General features: G+C 38.1%; 1 long non-coding RNA gene across 1 annotated transcript in view; it reads left to right on the top strand.

Moving 5' to 3' along the window:
* The first annotated feature begins 7,943 nt into the window (after positions 1 to 7,943).
* The window catches only part of LOC128665009 (uncharacterized), a 46,147-nt gene continuing 26,370 nt past the window's right edge, over positions 7,944 to 27,720 (top strand). Inside the window, exon 1 of the long non-coding RNA XR_008402961.1 lies at positions 7,944 to 7,988. This is a non-coding gene — a long non-coding RNA (uncharacterized LOC128665009). The remainder of the gene's footprint in view (positions 7,989 to 27,720) is intronic.

Below are 27,720 nucleotides of genomic sequence, written 5' to 3'. Positions count from 1 at the left end.
TAACTGAATTGTTAACAGTCAAAAAAAACTGCTTGCAGTATCAACAGTAATAGTTACTTCTTGTATCTAGCCAAAGCTTAAAACATCAGAAACATAAAAGGACAAAAAGGCATGTACAGTTTAACTTGTCATATAGTTTCTATTGAAAGTATATTTCTCTACCTTTCTTTAATCAATTCAGTCAATTTATCTAAACTATTATCCAGAAGCAGGATAATCCAAACCTATCTTCCTATGTTCCTCACACACAGGAAAAAACAAAACAAAAACATTTTTATGTCTATTGTAACACTTTAAGGAGACAGAGGATAGGGTTATTCACAGTTAATATTTAAAGAACAGATTAAATAGCCTAACTAATATTGCTGTTCTCTAGTTATAAGTCTCCAAACAAAGTTAAAATTTGATTTGAGAAGGGAGATAGAAATTTAATTTGAATATCATTAGCATATATCAAGTGTGATACAGGAATCCAGACGTGGACCCGTTGCTCAGTGTGCCTAGAGGGATATGGCTGCACCTCACTGACGAGGCCCACAATAAGCCAAAATGTACGTCTGGGGTTTTGCGGTTTCTCTCGTTCAGAGAGGGATTGCCTCCTGGTATTTCGGGGCTGGACTGTACTGTGAAGTCAGGATCAGACTGATATGCTTCAGGAAAGTTCTTCTCTGTGAAAGGCACATGTTGAGCAAAAAGAGGCTGCTTCTTGGGTGGTGTTATTATTATTATTATTAGTATTTTATTGTTATTTCATTAATACAATGAAACAAACTGTTTAACATTATTTTATTACTATTATCAGGAGTTGTTCCAGAAGACTGGAAAATTGCTAATGTAGTCCCTCTCTTCATAAAAATGGTAGTAGGGAAGATTTTGCTAATTATACAGTGGGTATTGAAAAGAATCAAGAAAGAAAATAAGGCCCTCCAATGAAAATAATCACCCCCCTTGAAAAATCACATTTTGTTGCTTTGCAGCCTAAAATAAAGACAGGCACAGTTTTTGTTTATCCAGTTGTCTTTATCAGTGCAACTTATAGGGGCCGATTTATCAATGCCTGGCGGACATGATCCGCTGTAGCGGATCATTTCTGCCAGACATTGCTGAATGCAGACAGCATACGCTGTCGGCATTTAACATTGCACAAGCAGTTCTGGTAAACTGCTTGTGCAATGCCGCCCCCTGCAGATTTGCAGCCAATCGCCCGCTAGCAGGGGGTGTCAATCAACCTGATCGTACATGATCAGGTGGATTGCAGACCGAAGCCTCAGAGGAGGCGTATGAGTTAAGGAGCAGAAACAGCTGTATTGGGGGTGTCAGGGTTACTTTCCTCTCTGTTCCTTTAAGGATCACTTGTTCATCCTATACAGCCTATTTAAACTCCACCCTTTCCTTTCCTCATTGCTAGGTTAATCTTTCTGTTCTGTGTAAAGCAAGTCTGATTTGTTTAGCACGGAACTCACCTCGCCTCACATGTGGTATTGAAACCACTTCTCAGCTCCCTCTTAGGATCTACTGCTGCCGGACACGCAAGCTGTTACAAACAGCACCTCTAAACTGCAGCTCCTAATTCTCTCACGGAGAACACTGTTTGCTGCCGGTGACTTCATCAGCTGTAGCCGGACACAGCTACCGCTCCTCTGCACTCCCCAGGACACTCTAAGGGATTAGGTTGTATACAACTGTTATTAACTGAACTAACCTGCTTAAACCTAAACCGCATTATAGTCAGTTGTACTTGGATTATCTATATTGACTGTTGCTACTAATAAGCTAACCGCTCTCCACGCTACATATATATATAACTTTGGGGTATGTCTACAAAATCTTGCATAAACTAACCTGTCTCCACGCTTCAATACTATCTCTGATTACTAAATTGTCATATTACTTGTGCCCTCTAACTGCTTTCACATATAATTCTATACATATTTATGTGTGCTGTGTATTGTGGGCAATATTAAAACACAAGGTTATTCACTTGGGCGATCCAGTGTTTAACTCTGTGTCACACCCTACAAATTTACATATTAATATCTTACTGCTGTTTCAAGTATAAGAGGCATAACACAAATAAGAGATACCTGACATAAAAGATATCTGACAGGGGGCGATTCGGGCAATCTTAAATCAGCCCCATAACATCCAATTGGAAGATATAACACCAACATGTCAGACAAAAACAAAGACAATTCAAAAACAGAATCACTGAGTTGGAAAAAGGATCACCCCCTTGTGTCAGTATTTTGTTGAACCACCTTTTGCTTTAATTACAGCCTTTAGTCTGTTGGGATATGTCTCTACTAACTTTGCACATTGAGACTGTGCAATATTTGCCCACTCTTCTTTGCAGAACTGCTCCAGTTCCGTTACATTTGATGGTGACCATTTGTAGACTGCAGTCTTCAAGTCATGCCACAGATTTTCAATGGGGTTTAAGTCTGGGCTCTGACTAGGCCATGCAAGGATATTTACCTTTGTCTCCTTCAATCACTGTGTGGTCATTTTTGCTGTGTGCTTTGGGTCATTGTCATGTTGGAAGGTAAACCTTCTTCCCATTGAAATATTCCTGGCAGAGGGCAACAGATTTTCCTCAAGAATTTGACGGTATTTTGCCCCATCCATTATTTCTTCTATCCTGACAAGTGCTCCAGTGCCTGCTGCAGAGAAACAACCCCATAACAGGATATATCCACCTCCATGCTTTACTGTAGGTATGGTGTTACTTGGCTCATCTCATCTGACCATAGCACCTTTTTCCATGTGGCCTCAAAATCTCCTAGGTGTGTTATGGCAAAGCTCAGTCATGACTGCATGTGGCCTTTCTTGAGGAGTGGCTTTTTTCTTGCAACCCTCCCATACAAGCCACATTTGTGGAGAATTTGTGATATTGTTGTCACATGCACACAATGACCATTCTTTGTCATAAATTCCTCTAACTACTTCAGAGTTACCAGTTTCCTCCTGGCTCTTTCATCCAGTTTGGAGCGATGTCCTAATCCAGAGAGGGTCTGTTTTGTACGAAACACCGTCCACTTCTTAATAATAGACTTCACTGTGCTTCTAGGCATTGATAAAGCCTTTGATATTTTCTTGTATCCATCTCCTGTCTTGTGCCTGTCCACAACTTTATCCCGGAGATCTTTTGACAGTGCCTTGCCACCCATAGTTGATTGTTTGCTTCAGTTCCACTACCAGGGACTAAGATGCTTCATGAAAGCTCTTTTTTCATGCTGAGCTTATCAATATTCCCACAGCTGATCACAGTTGAAGGTCAAATGGCTTTGTGTGTGCCATTGAGAAGGTGATTAGCTACACCTGATTGAGTTTACAAGTAATTTTAGGAGGGGGTAATCCTTTTTCCCAACTCAGTGATTCTGTTTTTGAATTGTCTTTATTTTTATCTGACATGTTGGTGTTATATCTTTCACTTGGCTGTTATAAGTTGCACTGAGTAAATACAACTGGATAAACAAAAACTGTGTCTGTCTTTATTTCAGGCTCCAAGGGGCGGTGATTCTTTTCAATACCCAGTGTAGGTCAGTCTGCTGGAAGTTCATGTCAGACTAATCTAATTGATTATTTAGACCATGTAATTAAATTAATAGACCAGGGAGGAAGCATAGATGTAATATATCTTGATTTTAGCAAAGCATTTGACACTGTCCTACACAACAAACTTATTCACAAAATGTGTTGCCTTGGATTATTTGCTAAGATTATTAAGTGGGTAGAATGCTGGCTTAAAGGGACAGTCTGCTCCAGAATTTGTATTGTTTAAAAAGATAGATAATCTATTTATTATCCATTCCCTAGTTTTGCATTTCCAACACAGTTATATTAATATACTTTTTACCTTTGTGATTACTTTGTATCTAGGCCTCTGCAGACTGCTCCCTTATCGCAGTTCTTTTGACAGGCTTGCATTTTAGCTAATCGGTGCTGACTCCTAGGTAACTCCACCAGAGTGAGCACAATGTTATCTATATGGCACACATGAACTAGCACTGTCTATTGTGAAAAACTAAGATAAAAGGCAGCCTTTAAGGGCTTAGAAATTAGCATATGAGCCTACCTAGGTTTAGCATTCAACAAAGAATACCAAGAGAACAAAGCAAATTTGATAATAGCAAATTTGCTTAAAATCACATGTCCTATCTGAATCATGAAAGTTTAATTTTGACTAGACTGTCCCTTTAAAGGATAGAAGTTAGACTCAAGTTTCAGTTAATAGAGTATATTCAAATGAGGGGTGAGTGACTAGTGGTGTTCCCAAAGGGTCAGTTGTTGGGCCTGTTTTGTTTAATATGTTCATTAGTGATATTGGAAGTGGGCTCCAGGGGAAGGCGTGTTTGTTTTCTAATGATACAAACATTTGTAATACAGTTGTTCTAGGAGGAGTGGATCAAATGAGTGATATTAAAAAAAACTTAAAGGGACACTGAACCCAAATTTTTTCTTTTGTAATTCAGAAAGAGCATGCAATTTTAAGCAACTTTCTAATTTGCTCCTATTATTAATTTTTCTTCATTCTCTTGCTATCTTTATTTGAAAAAGAAGGCATCTAAGCTTTTTTTGGTTTCAGTACTCTGGACAGCACTTTTTTATTGGTGGATGAATTTATCCACCAATCAGCAAGGACAACCCAGGTTGTTCACCAAAAATGGGCCGGCATCTAAACTTACATTTGTGCATTTCAAATAAAGATACCAAGAGAATTAAGAAAATTTGATAATAGGAGTAAATTAGAAAGTTTCTTAAAATGTCATGCTCTATCTGAATCAAGAAAGAAAAAAATTGGGTACAGTGTCCCTTTAAGGACTGGGCAAATGGGATATATAAAATATAATATTATCAAGAGCAAAATTATGCATATAGGATTCAAAAACCCAGAAGCCAATTATAGTCTCAATGATAAAAACTAAAAAAACCCTTACAGAGTGAGCGCTAATAAATATCAGCTAAAGGTAAATATGGAATAATTGACACAATCAATACTTGCTAAATTCAATGTTTACAACAGTATTTAATTGATTCTTTGAAAACCTGTTTAAAACCTATTTGCTAAAAAAGGCCGTATTTAAAACACAAGTTATTTTATCTTCTAAAAATACAATCATAAAATCACAATTCATATAGGATAACAACAGAGTGCGCACTCTTAAAAACATGTAAAACTAAAACAACTAAAAAAGGGGGGGTCTTCCCTCTCTGGTTTAAATTAAAGGGCCATAATCCCCAAATGTTTAAACACTTGAAAGTGATGCAGCATAGCTGTAAAAAGCTGACTAGAAAATATCACCTGAACATCTCTATGTAAAAAAGAAAAATATTTTACCTCAAAAGTTTCTCAGTAGCCACATCCCATTGTAAAGGATTTCTAAGCAGCATATTAGTATGTCTGTCCCGGGACAGCTGAAGGGATGAGCCTCGTGCACTCATGTTATTTCCCTATTCAGTTTAGGGAAGTATACAATGAAATCTCATGAGAGTGAAGATCTCATGAGATCACAGTAAAAAAAAAGAGTTCATGGCCTTGGCACCTGTTCATTTCTTCTTCTCTGAGGAGATTGTGAGGTAAAATATCTTCCTTCTTTACATAGAGATGCTCAGGTGATATTTTCCTGTCAGCTTTTTATAGTTATACTGCATCAGTTTCAAGTGATTTAGCATATGAGTATTATGTCCCTTTAAGTGGGGCTATGGCCACAACTAAGTAATGTTACTTAGTTGTGGCCATAGCCCCACATAATTTAAACCAGAGAGGGTTACATGTTTTAAGAGTGCACACTCTATATTGTTATGCTATATGAATTGTTATTTTATGATTGTATTTTTAGAAGATAAAATAACTTGTGTTTTAAATACGGCATTTTTTAGCAATTTTTTTTTTTTAAAGAACCAATTAAATACTGTTGTAAACGTTGAATTTAGCAAGTATTGATTGTGTCAATTATTCCATATTTACCTTTAGCTGATATTTATTAGCACTCACTCTGTAAGGTTTTTTCATTTAAGTTTTTAAGTATCCACTTCAGGAGATAGTTTTTAGAGTGTAGTTTGGTATCTTCTATTCAGTACTATTTACCTTGCTTACATTTGCTCACAGGCTCAATGGTACATTTACTGATTGTAACTAAAAAGGAACTTTGTAATTATTATTTCAAATGATTTAAAATTCGGTAGGGCTTGATTTACTCAATTGCCCCGGTCTGTCTCAAGATTCCCAGCCCTCTGATTTTAGCTCTGCTATGCACAAACACATTATATGTCTATACATTTAGGTCTCAGGGAAGTATATGATCAGCATTTCTTAAGCACCCTGAACCAGCAAATCACATATATTATATTGTTTATCATATTTAGTTTGGTGCATTAACCCCGCTACAATAATCTAAATAAGTTAACTTCTACCTTACAAAACTGGTTCACCTGATTAATGTTCTGATCCCTAAAGCTACTGGCTGTATTTTCTCTAGAAATATAAATCTCTGCTGGTTTCATAATGCAGCTCTATATTATATATAGGTTCAAATTTGATTTTGGTAGACAGTATGGCTATGTGACTGAGTATTCTCTTACCTGAGTATCTTTATGTACTGTATTAGCTCCAAAATGCACAGCATTGTTTCTATGGGGCACTAATAAATTGCACCCAATGTCTGCTAGATGGCACAGCAATTACAGTCCTACTGATATTTTTTACAGATAGAATTTATGGTTCATATCAAGCTCACTTGCTATTGTTTATTATACTGTACCCTATAACTTTGTCTGTATATACTGCAGACCTATGCATAGTGAAACCTGCCTTCACTACCTACTAGGCAATATATAAACAAATTTGGTTACTAATATTACTAATGTTCCTAATTTGTGCACTATCTGTATTTATTGCAACCTTTTGTATAGTACAGCAATCTACAACGTCAATGTACTTACCAGGTCCTTATTTTTTTTACACAATAGCCATAAATAGGTTTACACTATACTGAGTGGTCATAATAGTATTTTTCAAGGATGAAATTGTGCTGTCTGCGGCCGGGATGGCATATCTGTATTTATTTGTATACTGTTTTGCCTAGCTGCGAGGATAAAACTGCATCATTTATAGTTGTAGAACTTCCAATCAATAATCGACTTAGCAGCGATGTCTCCCCCAGCATACCATGTATTTACATAATTGTATTAATTTATATCATATATACATTTGGTTACAGGATATGGTTGGAACAGGCAATATACTGAACGTTTCTATTTCTTCAGTACCTTAAGAAAAATTATATTAAAAGAGATGGGAAAGGTATCTTCCCCTTACCCTTTCCCACTCTGCTTGTCAGAGTGGGTCATATCCAACACCCCTCTTCCGTCCTGTCCAGTGGTGACAACAATCCCAGAGGGGAGATACAACTTATATCCCATCCCATATCAGTTTAGTGCCAATAAAGTTAGGGAGGGGTGATATATCTGAGTATTTTATGTGGTTCAGACTTCATGCCTAGCTTTTATTCCTCCTTGCAATGTCAGGGACGTGCAGTCATAGGAGGCAGGGGAGGCACTGCTTCCCCTGTCATATGGGGCCAAATTTTAGTTAAATTTTAATTAAGAAAAAATTGTAAAAAAAAAATAAAAATCATTTTTTTCCACCCATGTAATGCTATGGAGAGGCATCATACAGGATTGCATCTCTTCATAGCAAAACATGGTTACATTTCTTCAATAGCAGCAGCGCCACCCACTGGTGGTAACTTAAAACTACCTGAAGCAAAAATAATGACCAATAGGAGGCATCCCTCATGATGCCTCTTAGGGAGAGAGCCAATCAGAGAAGTAAAACTCTTCTTGGCATTATTAGTTATGCAGGATGCAGGGCTGGCCCTGTCTGATGTTCACTTCCTGTTACTGTGATCCAGTCTGGGACCCTCCCACTAGCACAGGCTTCACTAGAAACAAGAGGGGAGAATAAGGACTGCAGGAAGAAGTGCACAGTAAGGGATAAGGTTTATAGCTTAACTCATTCTGTTAAATGATAGTGTTAATATTAATGCTTTTATTGTGATCTGTAAGCTTTCTACTTATTAACAATGTTGACTGTTGTGACTGAGGAGTGCTGGTAATGATAATAGCTTCCCACATTTTGCTGGCAGTTTATTTTAACTTTTTATTGTGAATATTTGTTTTTAATGTGATCTGGCAATTTGCTGCTTTTTAACCAATTAACAACATTGACTGCAGAGCCTGCTTTATTACTACAGCTCTCAATAAGTATTGTTTTGTCACTAGCTGGTGCCCTTGTGCAAAAAAGGAAAAGCTAGTGCTTTTTTATGCAGGAACCTCTCCTGGTCTGTATAATAAATTATGCTTTATTACTACAGCTCTCATTAAGTATTGTGGTGTCACTAGCTAGTGCCCTTGTGCAAAAAAGGAAATGCTAGTGCCTTTTTTATGCAGGAACCTCTTCTGGTCTGTATAATAAATTATGCTTTATTACTACAGCTCTCAGTAAGTATTGTGTTGTCACTTGCTGGTGCCCTTGTGCAAAAAAAGTAAATGCTAGTGCCTTTTTTATGCAGGAACCTCTTCTGGTCTGTATAATAAACAATGTACATTCCCTCCTGTAAAACAGTTAGTGCTGAGTACACTCCTATGTCACCCAAGATATATGGTGAGATCTACTGGGTCCAGACACTTCTGAGTATCTTAGTTATGTGCACTGAAAACTAAAGAGAACAAAACTGTGCTGATTTTGTTTCTATGTATGTTGATTAGATAGACTGATTGATTTAAGGTCAGTACTTCACTCTGTCATCCTAATGTTGTTTTCCTTCAATAAATACACTTTTTTTTACTGCAGTTTCCCATGCTTTTGGGTTTTCCTGTTTATAACACCTCACTTTTTATTGTCTTTCTGTAATATGATGATCTGTCTGTCATTTATTAAAAAGTATAGTTTTTATATTTTTAGTATTAAAAATTATTTTATGTGATATATTATTATTAGTGGGTTTAATATTAAATCCACAAGTGAGCTGTGATATCTCTCAGTGAATGTATGGGGGCAGGGAGTCTTGCATCTTGCCTGGTATATTGTGTCATTTAGCTGGCATTCATGTGAGTAGGGGAACTGATTGGACAGATTTAATATGGTATATGATGAGTGGCATAAATGAGGGAAGGGAGTCATGTGGCAGAAAACTGTAATAAGTGGTTGTAAAAGGCCCTTAATCTTAATCAAATGTAGTGTATTACTGGCACACAGTAAGTAGGAGCAGGGGGGCACTCCATCTTGTCAAGTACAACTGGCATATAATATTAATAAAACATTTTATTCAACTATTATATATTTAACTCATGTAAAAGTCACGTGGAAGTGTGTATGTGTGTGTATCTGAGTGTGTGTGTGCTTGTCTGTATATATTTGTGGATTAGCCAGCCTCTTAGTGTGTATTCCTGTGGGTGCTTGTGTATGTGTGAGTGATGATGTATGTGGCTTCTTGTCTGTGCTTTTTTGGTGCCTGTTTGTGTGCATGTGGTGTCTGGTTTTGTGTATGTTGATTCCCATGTGTATATGGTATCTGATGGTGCTTGCGTGCTTTGCGTGTCTGTCTGTGTCTGTCTGTGTGAGTCTTCTTGTATATCTGAGTGTATATTTCTGTGTGTGATTCTGTATGTGTCTGTTTCTGTGTGTGTCACTGTGTGTGTCTGTATGTGTTAGTGCCTCTGTATGTCCTAGTGTGTTTCTGTGTGTATGTGAATCTATGTTTGTGAGTGTGTTTCTATGTATGTGTGGGGGCCCTGATTAATGGTTTAGTAAGGGGCTGTACAAGGATGTCAGTAGTATGTTAGGACTGTACATGGATGTCAGCAGTTTTCTGGAAATGTACATGATGTCAGCAGTATGCTAGGGCTATACATTGATGTTAGAAAAAATAAATATATATGTTTTTTTCCATTGAAATTCTGTTTTTATAGCCTTATTTCTATCATTTCTTAGGTGCTTTACTTTCCTTGCAATTTAACTATTAGATATAGAATTTCATAGTGGGCAGGGTTTCAGTACTTGGGCCACTGAATTGTACTCGCCCCCTGGTTCCAAAATTGCCAGTCATCCCCTGCATTTTTATGCATTAGGGAGTTTCTGGTTTTAACATGTGGTCAGATTGTTTGGAAGCCTTGTTTGTGTGCTTGCAAGTATTTCATCCTGCCTGGGTCAGAATTCAGTCTACACCAAAATCGCTATTATTTAAAAAGATAGATAACGCCTTTATTACCCATTCCCCAGCTTTGCACAATTAACATTGTTATATTAATATACTTTATAACCGTTTAATCTCTAAATTTCTGACTGTTTAAGCCACTACAGACAGCCTCTTAGACTGCTAATTTATGTGTGTATTATAGATAACATTGTGCTCTCTCCTGTGGGGTTGTGCAGGACACAGCACTAACTGGCTAAAATGCAAGTCAATAGATAATAAATAAATAGCCCTGAGATAAGGGGACTGTCTGCAGAGGCTTAAATACAAGATATTAGATACTATTCTAATCGTCATTGTGTAACCGGCTAATTTAATCGTAAATTTAAGTTACCTCTATTAGGTTCATATATGTGCTTCTCAGGCCTATCATAGCCACTGCCTCACTAGCCTCTGAAAATAAATCCTATAGTAATTTCACCTTATATTATTATTGAAAATATTGATACACATGTACTGATATCTATAATCATAATTATATGTGGCATGCTGTTGTCTTGTTACTTTGCTGCCCCAAATTTTAGTTATGTCACGATCATGTATCATATTACTAAGGGTCCAAGAATGACCCTATATGGCCTTATTCGTTACATAACCCCTATTATATTCTCAAACCACTACATAATAACATTAGAGGTCCATGAGAGGTAATTCTATCTAGTTTATTTTCACTCCTTACATTAAGGGTAACTGATAAGTTTACACTGCCTTATAAATGGCGACCAAATATATATATAAAAAGAGGTTCGATGGAGAGTACTTAGGTTTACTATTTTCCAATGTTTATGTTTGCATTTCATGTCATCATGTTTTCTTCATGATGTATAAATTGTGCATTGGCAAAGAGTTGTATCACTTAGATGCTACTGTATAAACATATGCTTATGTCAATGATTGCATTGCAACTTTACTAATGTGTATATATATATATATTATATATATATATATATATATATATATATATATATATATATAGTATAACCTCAATAGAAATTGTTTAAATAAATAAAAAAAAATAAGAAAAAAATAATAATTCGGTAGGCAGTGTAGCAGTAAGGCGAGTCGAACACTTGGTTGCTTTTGGAAAGGTATTAGTATCAGAAATAGTAAGGCTTTTATGCCACTTTACAGATTGCTAGTTAGGTCTCATATGGAATATTGTGTACAGTTCCGGAGACCATAACTTGAGAGGAATATAAATAAACAAGAAACTGTTCAAAGTAGGGCTACTAAAATGGTAAAATGAAGAGTCTTTGATCATATTATGTATAGTATAGAGGAGAGAATGGATAAAGGTGACATGATAGAAACCTCCAAATATATGAAGGGACTTCATAAAGTGGAAGCATTTTCCACAAAAATTAGAAACGCCAAAACAAGTGGCCACAATCTTAAGTTAGAGGGTTACAGATTCAGGAAGAAAGTGATGATGAAGCATATTTTTTTTTAAAACAGAAAGGGTGGCGGCTTCATGGAATAAACTTCCAATAGAGGTGGTAAACACAGGGACAGTAACATAATTTAAAAATGCCTGGGACATGCATAAAGCTAGTTTTAAATTTATAGTAAAATTTAATATGGGTAGACTTGATGAGCCCTTTGATTTTTATCTACTGTCAAATTCTATGTTTCAATTAATTTTTGCCCAGGTTGCATTTTCTCTAGGCTGGAGGAACAATATACTGTAGTTTTAGCTTTATGGAATTAACAACTGCATCTTACATATGTGTATTAAAGGGACACTGAACCCAATTTTTTTCTTTTGTAATTCAGAAAGAGCATGCAATTTTAAGCAACTTTCTAATTTACTCCTATTATGAATTTTTCTTCGTTCTCTTGCTATCATTATTTGAAAAAGAAGGCATCTAAGCTTTTTTTATTGGTGGATGAATTTATCCACCAACCAGCAAGGACAACCAAGGCTGTTCACCAAAAATGGGCCGGCATCTAAACTTACATTCTTGCATTTCAAATAAAGATACCAAGAGAATGAAGAAAATTTGATAATAGGAGTAAATTAGAAAGTTGCTTAAAAATTTCATGCTCAATCTGAATCACGAAAGAAAATTTTTGGGTACAGTGTCCCTTTAAGGAGACCTATTTATCCGAGGGTTGCTCTGTTTGTTCAGTTTATGTATAAATAATGCTAATATATTAGGAGAACCTTATTCATCTGGGTATTTAACTGCATAATGTGTCCCTACAGGGATGCCCTGGATAAATTAAGGGAACCAGCTGTAGTGGGAGACTATATACATAATGTTAAAACATTATGCAGTCTTTTATTATTAAAAACCTGTCTCACAAATGCCCCTCTTCCTCCCTCCCTCCTCTCCTCTCTCTCTCTCCCCCCCCCTCTTATATCCTCTCTCTCTCTCCATCTTTTCTCTCCCCTCCCTTCTCACATTGGGGCCTATCAAGCTCCGAATGGAGCTTGATGCCCCGTGTTTCTGGCGAGTCTGAAGACTCACCAGAAACAGCAGTTATGAAGCAGTGGTCACAAAGAGCAGGCGGACAGGAATCGCCACAATTCAACCCGATCGAGTACGATCGGGTTGATTGACAGCTCCCTGCTGGCGGACCATTGGCCGCGAGTCTGCAGGGGGCGGCGTTGCACCAGCAGCTCATGTGAGCTGCTGGTGCAATGTTAAATGCGGAGAGCGTATCGCTGTCCGCATTCAGCGATGTCTTGCAGACCTGATCCGCACTGTCAGATCAGGTCCGCAAGACATTTCATAAATAGAGGCCATTGACTCTCTCTCAAAGTATGACAGCACCGCATAGGAACCGGGAGATGGAAAAAGATGCTTGGTCGGTCCTCCTACTTCAAATTTGGGGCACTTCGCGTGCAATCGTGGCCAGACTTTTAGCCGACGGCCATTTGTCTGACGGACATTTGGCCGAAACACAAGTGGCTGTCACAAAACACTCCGGCCACGAGATAGATAGATTTGATAGATACATAGATTAGATAGATTAATAGATGCAATATACATTTGATAGATACGATAGATAAATAGATAGATTTGATAGACATATAATTTCCCAGACAGAGAATTACAAGACGTGCGGTTTGGGACCCATGGTAAGGTTCCCAGAGGCAGTTGCGGCGCCAGGGGACGTGTATATGGCATGGATTTTAGGAACCGGGAGATGGAAAAAGATGCTTGGTCGGTCCTCCTACTTCAAATTTGGGGCACTGCACGTGCAATCTACTGTGCCACCAGATATGAGTGGTGTGTTAAGTAGTACTATTCTGATCAGTTTAATACCTGTTTCTCCCCCTATCGGGGGAAGTGTATATGGCATGGATTTTAGGAACCAGGAGATGGAAAAAGATGCTTGGTCGGTCCTCCTACTTCAAATTTGGGGCACTGTGCGTGCAATTGTGGCCGGACTTTTAGCCGACGGCCATTTGGCCAAAACACAAGTGGCTGTCACAAAACAGTCCGGCCCTGAGATAGATAGATCTGATAGATAGATCAATAGATGCAATATACATTTGATAGATACGATAGACAGATAGATAGATTTGATAGATAGATAATTTCCCAGACAGAGAATTACAAGACGTGCGGTCTGGGACCCATGGTAAGGTTACTTCCTTTTGCACAATCGAGTACAGGTTGGGGATTGCCTTTTGTGCAAAGAAATTTCGGCAGGGTACCTTCCACTGCGGTGTCCCCTATCAGGGGATGTGTATATGGCATGGATTTTAGGAACCGGGAGATGGAAAAAGATGCTTGGTCGGTCCTCCTACTTCAAATTTGGGGCACTGCGCGTGCAATCTAATGTGCCACCAGATAGGAATAGTACTACTTAACACACCACTCCTATCAGTTTAATCCTGTTAAGTGTCTTTATTTTGGTTTTGAAGCCACAGTGCAGCACCAGAGGCCAGAAAAATTTGGCATGTACACATGCCTGAAAAATTAGGTGCTGTAGCAGCGGCCAGAAAAATTGCTGTTTGTTTCCCAGGCTGAAAGTGCCCTAAAACATTGCGGCTTGAACCCTAGTTGGTGTCGGATAAGTCACGCAAGTCATCCGGCATTTGAAGATAATATACAGCAGCGTGTGGACCATTTTTAGCCCAAGGCAGCTCATCTCATCAGGCCTTTTTTACTCAAATGTATCGCCCAATGTCAGTCCCTTCGGGATCCATCCCTCATTCATCTTAATAAAAGTGAGGTAATCTAGACTTTGACCTAGGCGACTTCTCTTCTCAGTGACAATACCTCCTGCTGCACTGAAGGTCCTTTCTGACAGGACACTTGAAGCGGGGCAGGCCAGAAGTTCTATTACGAATTGGGATAGCTCAGGCCACAGGTCAAGCCTGCACACCCAGTAGTCAAGGGGTTCATCACTCCTCAGAGTGTCGAGATCTGCAGTTAAGGCGAGGTAGTCTGCTACCTGTCGGTCGAGTCGTTCTCTGAGGGTGGACCCCGAAGGGCTGTGGCGATGCATAGGAGTTAAAAAGCTCTGCATGTCCTCCATCAACAACACGTCTGTAAAGCGTCCTGTCCTTGCCGGCGTGGGAGGAGGAGGATTACTTTCAGCTCTTCCCCTGTTAGATTCACGTTGTGCTGTGACATCACCCTTATACGCTGTGTAAAGCATACTTTTTAATTTATTTTGGAAATGCTGCATCCTTTCCGACTTGTTGTAATTCGGTAACATTTCTGGCACTTTATGCTTATACCTGGGGTCTAGTAGCGTGGACACCCAGTACAGGTCGTTCTCCTTCAGCTTTTTTATACGAGGGTCCCTCAACAGGCACGACAGCATGAAAGATGCCGAGCTACTCATGTCCCGTTCCTCATCCTCAGTGATGTCACTGAAGGTATCTTCTTCCTCCCAGCCACGTACAACACCACGGGTACCAGATAGGTGACAAAGAGCACCCTGGGATGCCTGTTGTGCTTGGTCTTCCTCCTCCTCAAAGCCACATTCCTCCTCTGACTCCTCTTCCTCACAATCCTCTTCCAGCGTTGCCGCAGGTCCAGCAAGCGATGCTGATAAGGCTGTTTCTGGTGGTGATGGTGACCACAACTCTTCCTCTTCACGCTCATCTACAGCTTGATCCAGCACACTTCGCAGGGCAAGCTCCAGGAAGAAAACAAATGGTATGATGTTGCTGATGGTGCCTTCGGTGTGACTGACTAGGTTTGTCACCTCCTCAAAAGGACGCATGAGCCTACAGGCATTGCGCATGAGCGCCCAGTAACGTGGCAAAAAAATTCCCAGCTCCGCAGAGGCTGTCCTAGCACCCCGGTCATACAAATACTCGTTAACAGCTTTTTCTTGTTGGAGCAGGCGGTCGAACATTAGGAGTGTTGAATTCCAACGTGTCGAGCTGTCGCAAATCAAGTGCCTCACTGGCATGTTTCGCCACTGGATATCGGAAAAGTGTGCCATGGCCGTGTAGGAACACCTCAAATGGCCAAACACCTTCCTGGCCTGCTTCAGGACGTCCTGTAAGCCTGGGTACTTATGCACAAAGCGTTGTACAATCAGATTACACACATGTGCCATGCACGGCACATGTGTCAACTTGCCCAATTTCAATGCCGCCACCAAATTACTTCCGTTGTCAGAAACCACTTTGCCGATCTCCAGTTGGTGCGGAGTCAGCCACTGATCCACCTGTGCGTTCAGGGCGGACAGGAGTGCTGGTCCGTTGTGACTCTCTGCTTTCAGGCAAGTCAACCCCAAGATGGCGTGACACTGCCGTATCCGGGATGTGGAATAGTACCTGCGGAGCTGGGGGGGGGGGGATGCCGTTGATGTGGAGCAAGACGCAGCAGCAGAAGAGGACTCAGCCGAGGAGGTTATGGAAGAGGATGGAGTAGGAAGAGTAGAGGAGGTGGCATCAGGCCTGCCTGCAAGTCATGGCGGTGTCACCAACTCCTCCTCTGCAGAGCCATGCATTCCATGCTTGGCAGCCGTCAGCAGGTTTACCCAATGCACAGTGTAGGTGATATACCTGCCCTGACCATGCTTTGCAGACCAGCTATCAGTGGTGATATGGACCCTTGCCCCAACACTGTGTGCCAGACATGCCATTACTTCCTTTCGCACAATCGAGTACAGGTTGGGGATTGCCTTTTGTGAAAAGAAATTTCGGCCGGGTACCTTCCACTGCGGTGTCCCAATAGCTACAAATTTTTTGAACGCCTCAGACTCCACCAGCTTGTATGGTAAAACCTGGCAGGCTAAGAGTTCAGACAAGCCAGCTGTCAGACGCCGGGCAAGGGGGTGACTTTGTGACATTGGCTTCTTACGCTCAAACATGTCCTTGACAGACACCTGACTGTGGGCAGATGAGCAGGAACTGCTCCGGAAGAGAGACGGAGTGGCGGATGGTTGAGAGGGGGCAAGGAGGACAGCAGTGGTTGACGTGGCTGAAGATGCTGGACCAGGAGGAGGATGGCGGCTTTGAGTTTGTGTGCTGCTTCTACTCATGTGTTGATCCCATAGGCGTTTGTGATGTGCGATCATGTGCCTTCGCAAAGCAGTTGTACCTAGGTGGGTGTTGGACTTCCCACGACTCAGTTTCTTTTGGCACAGGTTGCAAATGGCATCGCTGTTGTCAGAGGCAGACACACAAAAAAATGCCACACTGCTGAGCTCTGCGATGACGGCATTCTGGTGGTGGCAACAGCATGCGTTGATTGGCGTGCTGTCTGGCTGACCCCGGGTGCCGATGCATGCTGTCTGACTGTGCCACTAGCTCCTTGCGACGACCTCCCCCTGCTTCCAACTCGTCTCCTCCTCTCTGTGTCCCCATCTGAACTTTCCCCCTGTTCTTCTTCTCTTCTAGTGGGCACCCACGTGACATCCACGGACGCATCGTCATCATCAACCGCTTCACTTGTATCTGACAAATCAACAAAGGAAGCAGCAGCGGGTACAACATCATCATCATCATCACACCATATGTCCATGTCTGTAATGCTGCCTGACTGAGACATATCACTGTTATCTACATCCTCTGTCAATGATGGTTGCGCATCACTCATTTCTTCCAACTGATGTGTAAAAAACTCCTCTGACACATCAAGTGAAGCGGCTGTGGTGCGAGTGTTGGTGGTGGCGACAGGCGGGCGAGTGGTGGTAACTTGAGAGGTGCCCGAAGATAAGCTGGAGGAGGATGGTGCATCAAGGTTCGGAGCGGAAGCTATAGAAGATTGGGTGTCCTGTGTTAAAAAGTCAACTATGTCTTCCTCAGAACTTTTCGAGTTCATGGGACGTGGCCTCTGAACACTGGGCATTATTCTATGGCCAAAGGGAATCACAGCACCATGACGGCACCTGCGAGGTGGCCTGCCTCTGCCTGTCATTTTTTTAAAATGTACACTTACACTACTATTAAACAAGATATGAGTGGTGCCACTGGGCAAGTGGGCACAGTATACGTTGTGAGCCTGGCACACACGCTGGCAGGCAACTGCAATTAGATTACACAAGCAGACTGATGTTTCACAGTCAAAAAAGTTTTTTTTTTTTTTTATTATTTACACTACTGTTACACCAGATATGAGTGGTGGCACTGGGCAAGTGGGCCTGGCACACACGCTAGCAGGCAAGCAACTGCAATTAGATTACACTAGCAGACTGATGTTTCACAGTCAAAAAAGTTTTTTTTTTTAAATTTACACTACTGTTACAACAGATATGAGTGGTGGCACTAGTTGGCAAGTGGGCCTGGCACACACGCTGGCAGGCAGGCAACTGCTATTAGATTACACTAGCAGACTGATGTTTCACAGTCAAAATTACACAGGCAAAAAAAAAAAAAAAAACAAAAAAAAAAAAACCATGTTCTAGCCCTAAAAAGGGCTTTTTGGGGTGCTGTCCTTACAGCAGAGATCAGATGAGTCCTTCAGGACTGTAGCGGACACTGAATACACTAGCCTAGCTATCAATTCCCCTATAAAATCAGCAGCAGCTACACTATCCCTCCTCTCACTAAGAATGCAGGATCAGAATGAATCTAAAATGGCTGCTGTCCAGGAGCTGGGAAGGTCTGGGAGGGAGTGTCTGCTGCTGATTGGCTGAAATGTGTCTGCTGACTGTGAGATACAGGGTCAAAGTTTACTCAATGATGACGAATAGGGGCGGATAGAACATCGCATATGTTCGCCCGCCGCGGCGAACAAGCTATGTTCGCCGGGAACTATTTGCGACATCACTACTTGGCAATTTTGTTATTTATATAATAATTTTGTTACTCTCATTTACCAATAAGTACTGTTTTTCACTGTTTATCCTTATGTGACAATTTCAAAATTTAAATTTCACATTAAATTGAACTTGGAAAAGATAAACATATTTTAAACACCTTCCTGATATGAATTAGTATACATTATATACAGTAATTAATACTCTAAGCCTATATTATGCAAAGAGTACTAATGACTTGTTGAACACTTGAAGCTTAAAGCTGAGGACTTGACCTAGACTTGCCTTTGTTGACTCGAGACTTGACTTGGACTTGCTTGTCTTGACTCTGGACTTGACCTGGGACTTGCCTGTCTTGACTTGGGACTTAAATAAAAAGACTTGATACGTACTTGTGACTTGCAAACCAATGACTTGGTCCCACCTCTGACTCCGGTAAACTGCTTGCTCTACTTCAAAGTATCCCCTGGAATTTTTTTTTTAAATGTTGGCAACTATGCTATGCTCAGATCAAATATGTGTGATGTACAATCACTAGAGGGCGCTAAAGTGCAATTAGAAGGAATATCTCTAGTCAAAGAAACCCATATGAATATGGGCTTCACACGAAAAAAATATATAAAAAAACCCTTTACAGACAAATGATAATTAACAGTCTGATATATATAATAAAACTACAGCTGCACCTCTCAACACATATACTATGAAAGTAAAGTGAATCAGACTCCTATAACAAGTGCATGTAACACCAGAGGGCGCTAATATGATTAAAAATTGTGTATACCCAATTTAAAAAGATTTTTTAAAAACAAATGAACAATGGTATATAATAATGGATAATGGTACCTCATTAAATGAAATGTCCCAGTTTAAAAGTCCACTAGAAAATGTATAGTCTTATAATTGGACACATAAGTTCAAAATTTTTTTCTTTTTTGACTGTCGGCAGTGGACTCTCCCTGATTCAGAATCAGGATCCTTCTTTTTCCAAAACGAAGCCAATCTGTGTAGGATTTAAACACAAACAAGATCGACCATTGTGTGTATCCACAGACCCAATATATTTCACACAGCAGTATTCAATTTCCAGGGTACTCACACTTTTGCAGAGCACACCAGTGTGCTTGTGGGAACGGACTGGTTATCAGAGCAAACCAGCTTGCTCTCTCCGGTATGCTCTCTCCTCGCAGGTGTGGATAATGACAGATCCACTGGCGCCTCACAGTAAATCAGTGTACTGAGACTTCACTTAGCAGCGGCTTGGTAATGAGAACCTCACTTGTCAAGGAATGGCAGACAATGATGATAAAAAACAAATCTTTAATCATTAGTAAAACCAAAATCCTTACAATACAAGTGGGTGGACAATGTGTAACAATAAAATTTGCTACGCGTTTCTCGGCTCACTTAGCCGTTTCCTCAGGCATATTAAAAACACATTTTTAGCCCGGCTATATAGTGCCGCTCATTACCAAACCAAAACTATACCCTCCCCCTTCCTTTGCTAGGGGGTGTGTGTAGGCTATCCAATCAGTGAATATCATTTTCATACCCAAAAGTTGTTATCATACAACCACCAACTCTCACTTGGTATACAAATAAATAATGTATCCATAATGTCCCTACATTTAACAAATCACATACTAAAACATATTTAAAAACAAATTCAAAGAAACACTTGTTGCAATTGCTCTTTCACCTATTGTCGTATAGCCAGTCTATATTTTGTTCAGCATGTAAATATTCTCCTCTATAAGATTGTAAAAGTAAACATGATGGTTCACATTAAAAACACTGAAATCGGATTGTCGACCCTAATATATCTCAGCAATATAAACATATTTCACCTCCAAAGTACAACCAAATCGACGATTGAACCATTACTTTTGGTATAGTTTGTATATAAGCTTAACTGAACATATAATAAAATATATAAACCTAACAATTTTAATGTTCCGGCTCCTAAAATAATTTTTATGACAATAAATCAGCTAGTACAATTTGCACTGGCCACTGTATTTATATAATTTTGATACATTAAATGCACTGTATTTTTAGTGAAGAAAGTTCGCCAGTAAAATTTTTTCACTGACCGGCAAATTTATGTGATAGTGATATATATAGTGCACCGGATACTAAGTAACAAAAATTTTATATAATAATACGTGTAATAAGAATTTTGTATAAAATCTATATATATAAGCGTACAATTATTATTATTTATAAATCTATATTTATAAATATAGATTTATAAATCTATCCACCCTTCAGTACCCTACTACTACCATCTCCCAAAGGTGCACAAAGATCCTGTACGGCCCCCAGGGAGGCCTATTATTGCAGGTATCAATAGTTTGACTGATAAACTGTCGGAGTATATAGATAGTTATCTGCAAAGATATGTTCAGAATCTTCCATCCTTTATTCGGGATACAACTGATCTGATACACAAACTTGAGCAAATCAAATGTAATAAAGATGTAATTTGGGTTACTGCAGATGTCAGTGCCCTCTATTCAAATATATCCCATGAATTGGGGTTGTCTACGGTCAAACATTATTTGGAGGATGATGTGTTTATGCCAGATATACAGAAGGAATACTTGTTGGAATTAATTAATTTCATTTTGAAACACAATTATTTTAAATTTTTAGATGAGTTTTATCTTCAAATCAAAGGTACGGCCATGGGCACCAGGTTTGCCCCAAGTTTTGCAAATTTATTCATGGGTTACTATGAGGAGAAATATATTTATAAATCCAATTGGTGGGGCAACCTGGTGTTCTATGGCCGATACATAGATGATCTTTTATTTGTTTTTAAGGGGACTATAGAAGAGGCACAACTGTTTACAACATATCTGAATGATAATGAGATGGGCATTCAGTTCACCTCCAATGTACAGCCAGATACTATTGAATATTTGGATTTGACTTTGACTTGGGATAAGGACTATAATGTTTGCACTAGCACTTATTTCAAAACAGTTGATTGCAATAATTTTTTACATTATAATAGCAATCACTTTGTACAATGGAAAAACAATATTCCATTCAGTCAATTTTGTCGTATTAAAAGAAATTGCAGCTCAGATGACAAATTTCATGAACAATCCCAAATTTTAATAGAACGATTTAAAGAAAAAGGGTACCCCTCAGAAATAATAAATAAGGGATACACCAAAGCATGTAGGATGGATAGATCCACTATACTAGACCCTCATAAGAAGAAGATACAGAAAAATAATCGAAAAAAATCCTCCAACGGTATAGAACAACCTTTGTTTGTAACCCAATTCAATTCTAATCATAAGATGATTAAGAAGACACTACAGAAACATTGGCCAATTTTATTGAGGGACCCCATATTAAAGAGAAATCTTAATAGTCAACCCAGTATAGTTTTTAGGAGAGCTCCAAATTTAAAACAATCTCTGGCCCCCAGTAAGGTGGTAATTTCAAAAAAAGCCATTAGGAACATGGGTAGTATTGGTACTAATAACAGGGGTACATATAAGTGTGGAAAATCCAGATGCCACATGTGTCACTCTATAACTCATGGTGCTAAAAGTATAAAAGCCCATACAACTGGGGAAACATTTCAAATTAAAGAACATCTCAACTGCAGCTCCAGATTTGTAATTTACGTGTTATCTTGTATTTGTGGGGTACAATACCTGGGGCGTACTACACGCAATATACGGACTAGATGGAGTGAACATCATAGAAATGTCATAAAGAAGTCAGATAAACACAGTGTATCTAGACACTATATTCAAGAACACAATGGGGAACCCTGTAGTTTTAGAATCACACCTTTGGAAACAATACCCTGTTCCAATAGATATAACAGATTCAATAAGCTACGTCAAAGAGAGACTTATTGGATCCATAAATTTGGTTCCCTGTTCCCTGAGGGATTAAATGAAGTGATAGACTCTGCAGCCTTTTGAGAGCAAAACACATCACACGGGTTTTGATTATAGACAGATCATTATTAATAGTCAAGTTAGGGGAGGATTGTCAGTACAGTTATATACACCATAATATTATTATTTTGATGTCCTTACAGACATTCAGTATGTTAGTTCCTGTAATTTAATTATTTTATAATATACGATATATTAGACCATATTCAATGTTTATATCGGCCTGTTACACTGAAGTTCAAGATTACATTATTGATCTATTCCACACATAAACACACCAAATTATAAGCACATATAGAGAAATATAGAGGTGTTGTTCACATTAATAAACACATATCACTAAGATTATAATGTTATGCATTTTTAAAAAAATCCTAAATGAAATGTATATATATGTATATGTATGTATATATATATGTGTGTATATGTATATATATATGTATATTGGTAATGTATTCACTTTAGAGTCACAATTTATATCTGCATTAGATGGTTGCATAATACAATTAGTACACAAACAAAGGGATACTTCTATTACTATCACACTTATGCACTAGTTATTACTAGTTTTTCACATTACATTTATACTAGTATAATCACTACATTTTCACATTATATTTTATCACACAATATTAATATATATTATTACAATTGTACCACAGATGATAGATGGATTGAGGGAAATTTTATATTCCATATAGATTTATAAATAATAATAATTGTACGCTTATATATATAGATTTTATACAAAATTCTTATTACACGTATTATTATATAAAATTTTTGTTACTTAGTATCCGGTGCACTATATATATCACTATCACATAAATTTGCCGGTCAGTGAAAAAATTTTACTGGCGAACTTTCTTCACTAAAAATACAGTGCATTTAATGTATCAAAATTATATAAATACAGTGGCCAGTGCAAATTGTACTAGCTGATTTATTGTCATAAAAATTATTTTAGGAGCCGGAACATTAAAATTGTTAGGTTTATATATTTTATTATATGTTCAGTTAAGCTTATATACAAACTATACCAAAAGTAATGGTTCAATCGTCGATTTGGTTGTACTTTGGAGGTGAAATATGTTTATATTGCTGAGATATATTAGGGTCGACAATCCGATTTCAGTGTTTTTAATGTGAACCATCATGTTTACTTTTACAATCTTATAGAGGAGAATATTCACATGCTGAACAAAATATAGACTGGCTATACGACAATAGGTGAAAGAGCAATTGCAACAAGTGTTTCTTTGAATTTGTTTTTAAATATGTTTTAGTATGTGATTTGTTAAATGTAGGGACATTATGGATACATTATTTATTTGTATACCAAGTGAGAGTTGGTGGTTGTATGATAACAACTTTTGGGTATGAAAATGATATTCACTGATTGGATAGCCTACACACACCCCCTAGCAAAGGAAGGGGGAGGGTATAGTTTTGGTTTGGTAATGAGCGGCACTATATAGCCGGGCTAAAAATGTGTTTTTAATATGCCTGAGGAAACGGCTAAGTGAGCCGAGAAACGCGTAGCAAATTTTATTGTTACACATTGTCCACCCACTTGTATTGTAAGGATTTTGGTTTTACTAATGATTAAAGATTTGTTTTTTATCATCATTGTCTGCCATTCCTTGACAAGTGAGGTTCTCATAACTATGCTATGCTGTTGGTCATTTCAGCAATAACTGCATTTCCTAGCTACTTTTGCTAAAGAGACTATAAGTTATGTCAGGATTTATAATATCCCTGCTTGGTTAATTTACTTCTGCCTAAACAGAGAGATTGTGAAGTGTTATCCCATCTGCTACTTAGGTGCCTATTTAACCCCTTGAGCGCCAATGACGGCTCAGAGCCGTCATTAGCACTCAACTACCTTTTTTGCAATCTGGGGGCCCCCACCCGCTCCTACCCCGGCGATCGGGCCTGCATAGTGACAGGCATCGCCGGGGCTTCCCTTCACGCGTGGTGACGTCACGCGCAATGACGTCACCGTGCAACTTTATTTAAAATTGTCAATACAAAGTATAGGGAAAGGGGGCATGCTGCTTAGACACCTGTATCTCAGGGATCTAAGCAGCTACAGATCCCCAATCGCCTAACCTTTCCAATGGTATAAGTCTTGGGGATCTGGGGGAAAAAATAAAATAGTAAAAAAATATGTTTTTTGAAAATAGTAAACAGAAAAATATTAAAATTCAGCTTAGCACTCAAAAGGGTTATCAAGTGATCCAGATGATTGACGTCAAAAGTCACCTCAAAAATCAAGAGGTAGCATGCAAAATCAGTACACAGCTATTAGGCTGATGTGTGAAATTATGCAGGCCACAATATATTACGCTTCAGACAGTCATATTTGCATGGAATGCTATTTAAAAAGCAAGCAAGATTACAGACATGCTTGAATTCTTGCTGCAAATCAACACCACCTACTTGCCTAGGAGCACCATTGTAATCAAAGGCTGAAAAAAGCCAAACAGCAGTGCAGAAACAAAGTACTTGTATATGCATAGTTCATCATCTTATTTTGGTCCAATTAAAGATTTCATTACATCTCTCCACATGCCCATATTTAGACATCATGTCTGCCAATTCTCATCAGGTGTGAAAGTCTAAATTGGGCTTATCCATTTAGTATTTTTGGTTTAGCTATAGAAACTGTATATGTGATCTGTTTCTTTATTTTTATTTTTAAGTATTAATTTTGCTTTTCACTGCTTTAGAAGATCTCATGTTTATGTAACTCTCTAAAAAAAAAAATTTGAAAAAATTACAAAAATAAATTTATAAATAAAATTTGATATACATATACACACACACACACGTTTCCTTTGTGTGTAATACATCAAGAATTTGAAAAACTAGGAAAAGTACAGAGTAGAAATATTAGGAGTGAATGCATTTACATGAGTCACGCTCAGTAAATTTGACTGTTTTAGGAAAAAAAAGTTGATGACTCACTGACATATCAACTGTTTAACACACTTGGTATAGATTAGATAATACAGCTAGGGTGGTAACAGGTTCCCACCATAAAATGGCTAAACCTTTCATTCTTTTACATTAGCTAAAAGGACATAAACACACTGTAATTGACAAGATTGTTATACAGTTTTGGAATAAATTAACATTTCTGAGGTAGCTGAATCTATATATATATATATATATATATATATATATATATATATATATATATATATATATATATATCTATATATCTATATATATCTATATATCTATATCTATATATATTATATATATATATATATATACATATAATTTTCTGAAGCAAAACTTATTTTGAGGAGCCAGTCTGAACTTGTTACAGAAGTTTAGCACAACCATAGCAAAACATTTTTTTTGCAGTATCTTAAAGTAGTACCTTTGTTAAGGCCAATTAGCGGCAGATATGTATCAGGGTTAGGCTTGTGGAGTGCACTTCTATTTCTCATTGTTTCATGTCTCCTTAAAAAGGGACAGTCAAGTCCAAAATAAACTTTCATAATTCAGATAGGGTATGTAATGTTAAACAACTTTCCAATTTACTTTTATCAACAATTTTGCTTTGTTTTCTTGGTATTCTTAGTTGAAAGCTAATTTCTTAGACCTTGAAGGCTGCCTCTTATGTGCATGCATTTTGACAGTTTTTCACCACTAGAGGGCCTTAGTTCATGTGTGTCATATAGATAACATTGAGCTCATAGACGTGAAGTTACCTAGGAATAAGCACTGATTGGCTAAAATGCAAGTCTGTCAAAAAACTGAAATAAGGGGGCAGTTTGCAGAGGCTTAGATACAAGGTAATCACAGAGTTAAAAGGTGTTTTATTATAACTGTGTTGGTTATGCAAAACTGGGGAATGGGTAATAAAGGGATTATCTTTTTAAACAACAATTATTCTGGTGTTGACTGTCCCTTTAACTCTAAGGAGTGAGTCTTTTAAACCAAACACATGCAGTATCCTAATTCAAAAGCCTACTCTACATATATTGGAAACTGATTTTGTGTAGGAGGAAGTTGAAAAAACTTAAAAAAAAACTAGTGTAGGTTATATTAGTGCTTAGGGGGTATATTATTCAACATAAAACAGAACACTAGTGATCATGACATTAAATAAAGGAGCACACAGTTTTAATTTTAACCCTTTAAGGACACAGCTTTCAGTTTGCTCAATTGTTTTATGACGGAAAAATTCCGTCATATGTCCTTAAGAGGTTAAAGCAAAACTAAATGAAAGCATGTGTTTATACACATCCAAGGTATCTATTTCTTACTGGCTAATAGAGACAACTCCCACAGAAAAAAAAAATCTGGTTTCTTTGAGACAGGAACATTAAACACAAAGCACTGTGATTCAATGTCCCCTTAAACATTATATTAGATGTGCAAAACCATGTGTTACTTTATATAAAATTGGATACATGAGAGTTTATAAGATCAGCGCTTCATTTTACTAAATAAATTATATCAATATAAAAATAAACATCAAGTACATATTAAAGGGACATGTTTCCGAACACTGAGATTTTCTTCAGTTTATATATGGCTGTGTCAAGTTGTTTTTAGCTTTTATTGGCACTCCCCTGGCAGTGTCCTGCATCTCCCTCTGGCAACTAGTACTTGTTTTCCCATCCCTGCCTTCTCTGTTGTACACGTAGAATATTAGAAGCAAACAGCGACATTAAAGGGATAGTCTAGTCAACATTCAACTTTCATGATTCAGATAGAGCATGCAATTTTATTTATTTTATTTTTTATTGAGAGAAACACATGTGAACATCAAGTATTACATCATACAATAACATCACAATATATGATCCCAAGGAATCAGGAACAGAAACAGGCAATACAATTTCAACAGAGAATTATCTTCAATATTTCTCATTTGCACATAACATATAAATTCTCAAATATCTCAGAAATTTCTCAAGAGTCTAAGACACCTAGGTTCCTCACATGTAATTATCTCCCATATTTTCCATTTTATTATTGTTAATTGTTTTATTTAAATGTCAACAGTAATTTACAAAAACAAATGTCAGAAGAAATCACAAAAATCAAACAGTTCAAAATTGTTTTACATTTAAATCAAGAACAGTGAGCAAGTAAATATTCTGCTAAATTTTATCTCTGAATTAGTCAACCCAACCAACCATGGGTTGCCAAGGCCAAAAAAGAAAAAAAAGAGAAAGAGAAGAAGGAAGAGGGGAAAAAAAAAAAAAAAAAAAAAAAAAAAAAAGGGGGAGGAAGGAGAACAAAACAAGAGAAAAAGGAAGGGGAAGGACAAGGACAACCCAGAAAGAATCCACTCCCCCCCCCCCCCCGCCGAAGCCAGAAACTAGGGA

Source organism: Bombina bombina, chromosome 6 (assembly GCF_027579735.1).
Source record: "Bombina bombina isolate aBomBom1 chromosome 6, aBomBom1.pri, whole genome shotgun sequence".
Classification (NCBI taxonomy): Eukaryota; Metazoa; Chordata; class Amphibia; order Anura; family Bombinatoridae; genus Bombina; species Bombina bombina.
The sequence above is the reverse complement of the archived record's forward strand: the minus strand, read 5'-3'. Positions and strand labels throughout refer to the sequence as shown.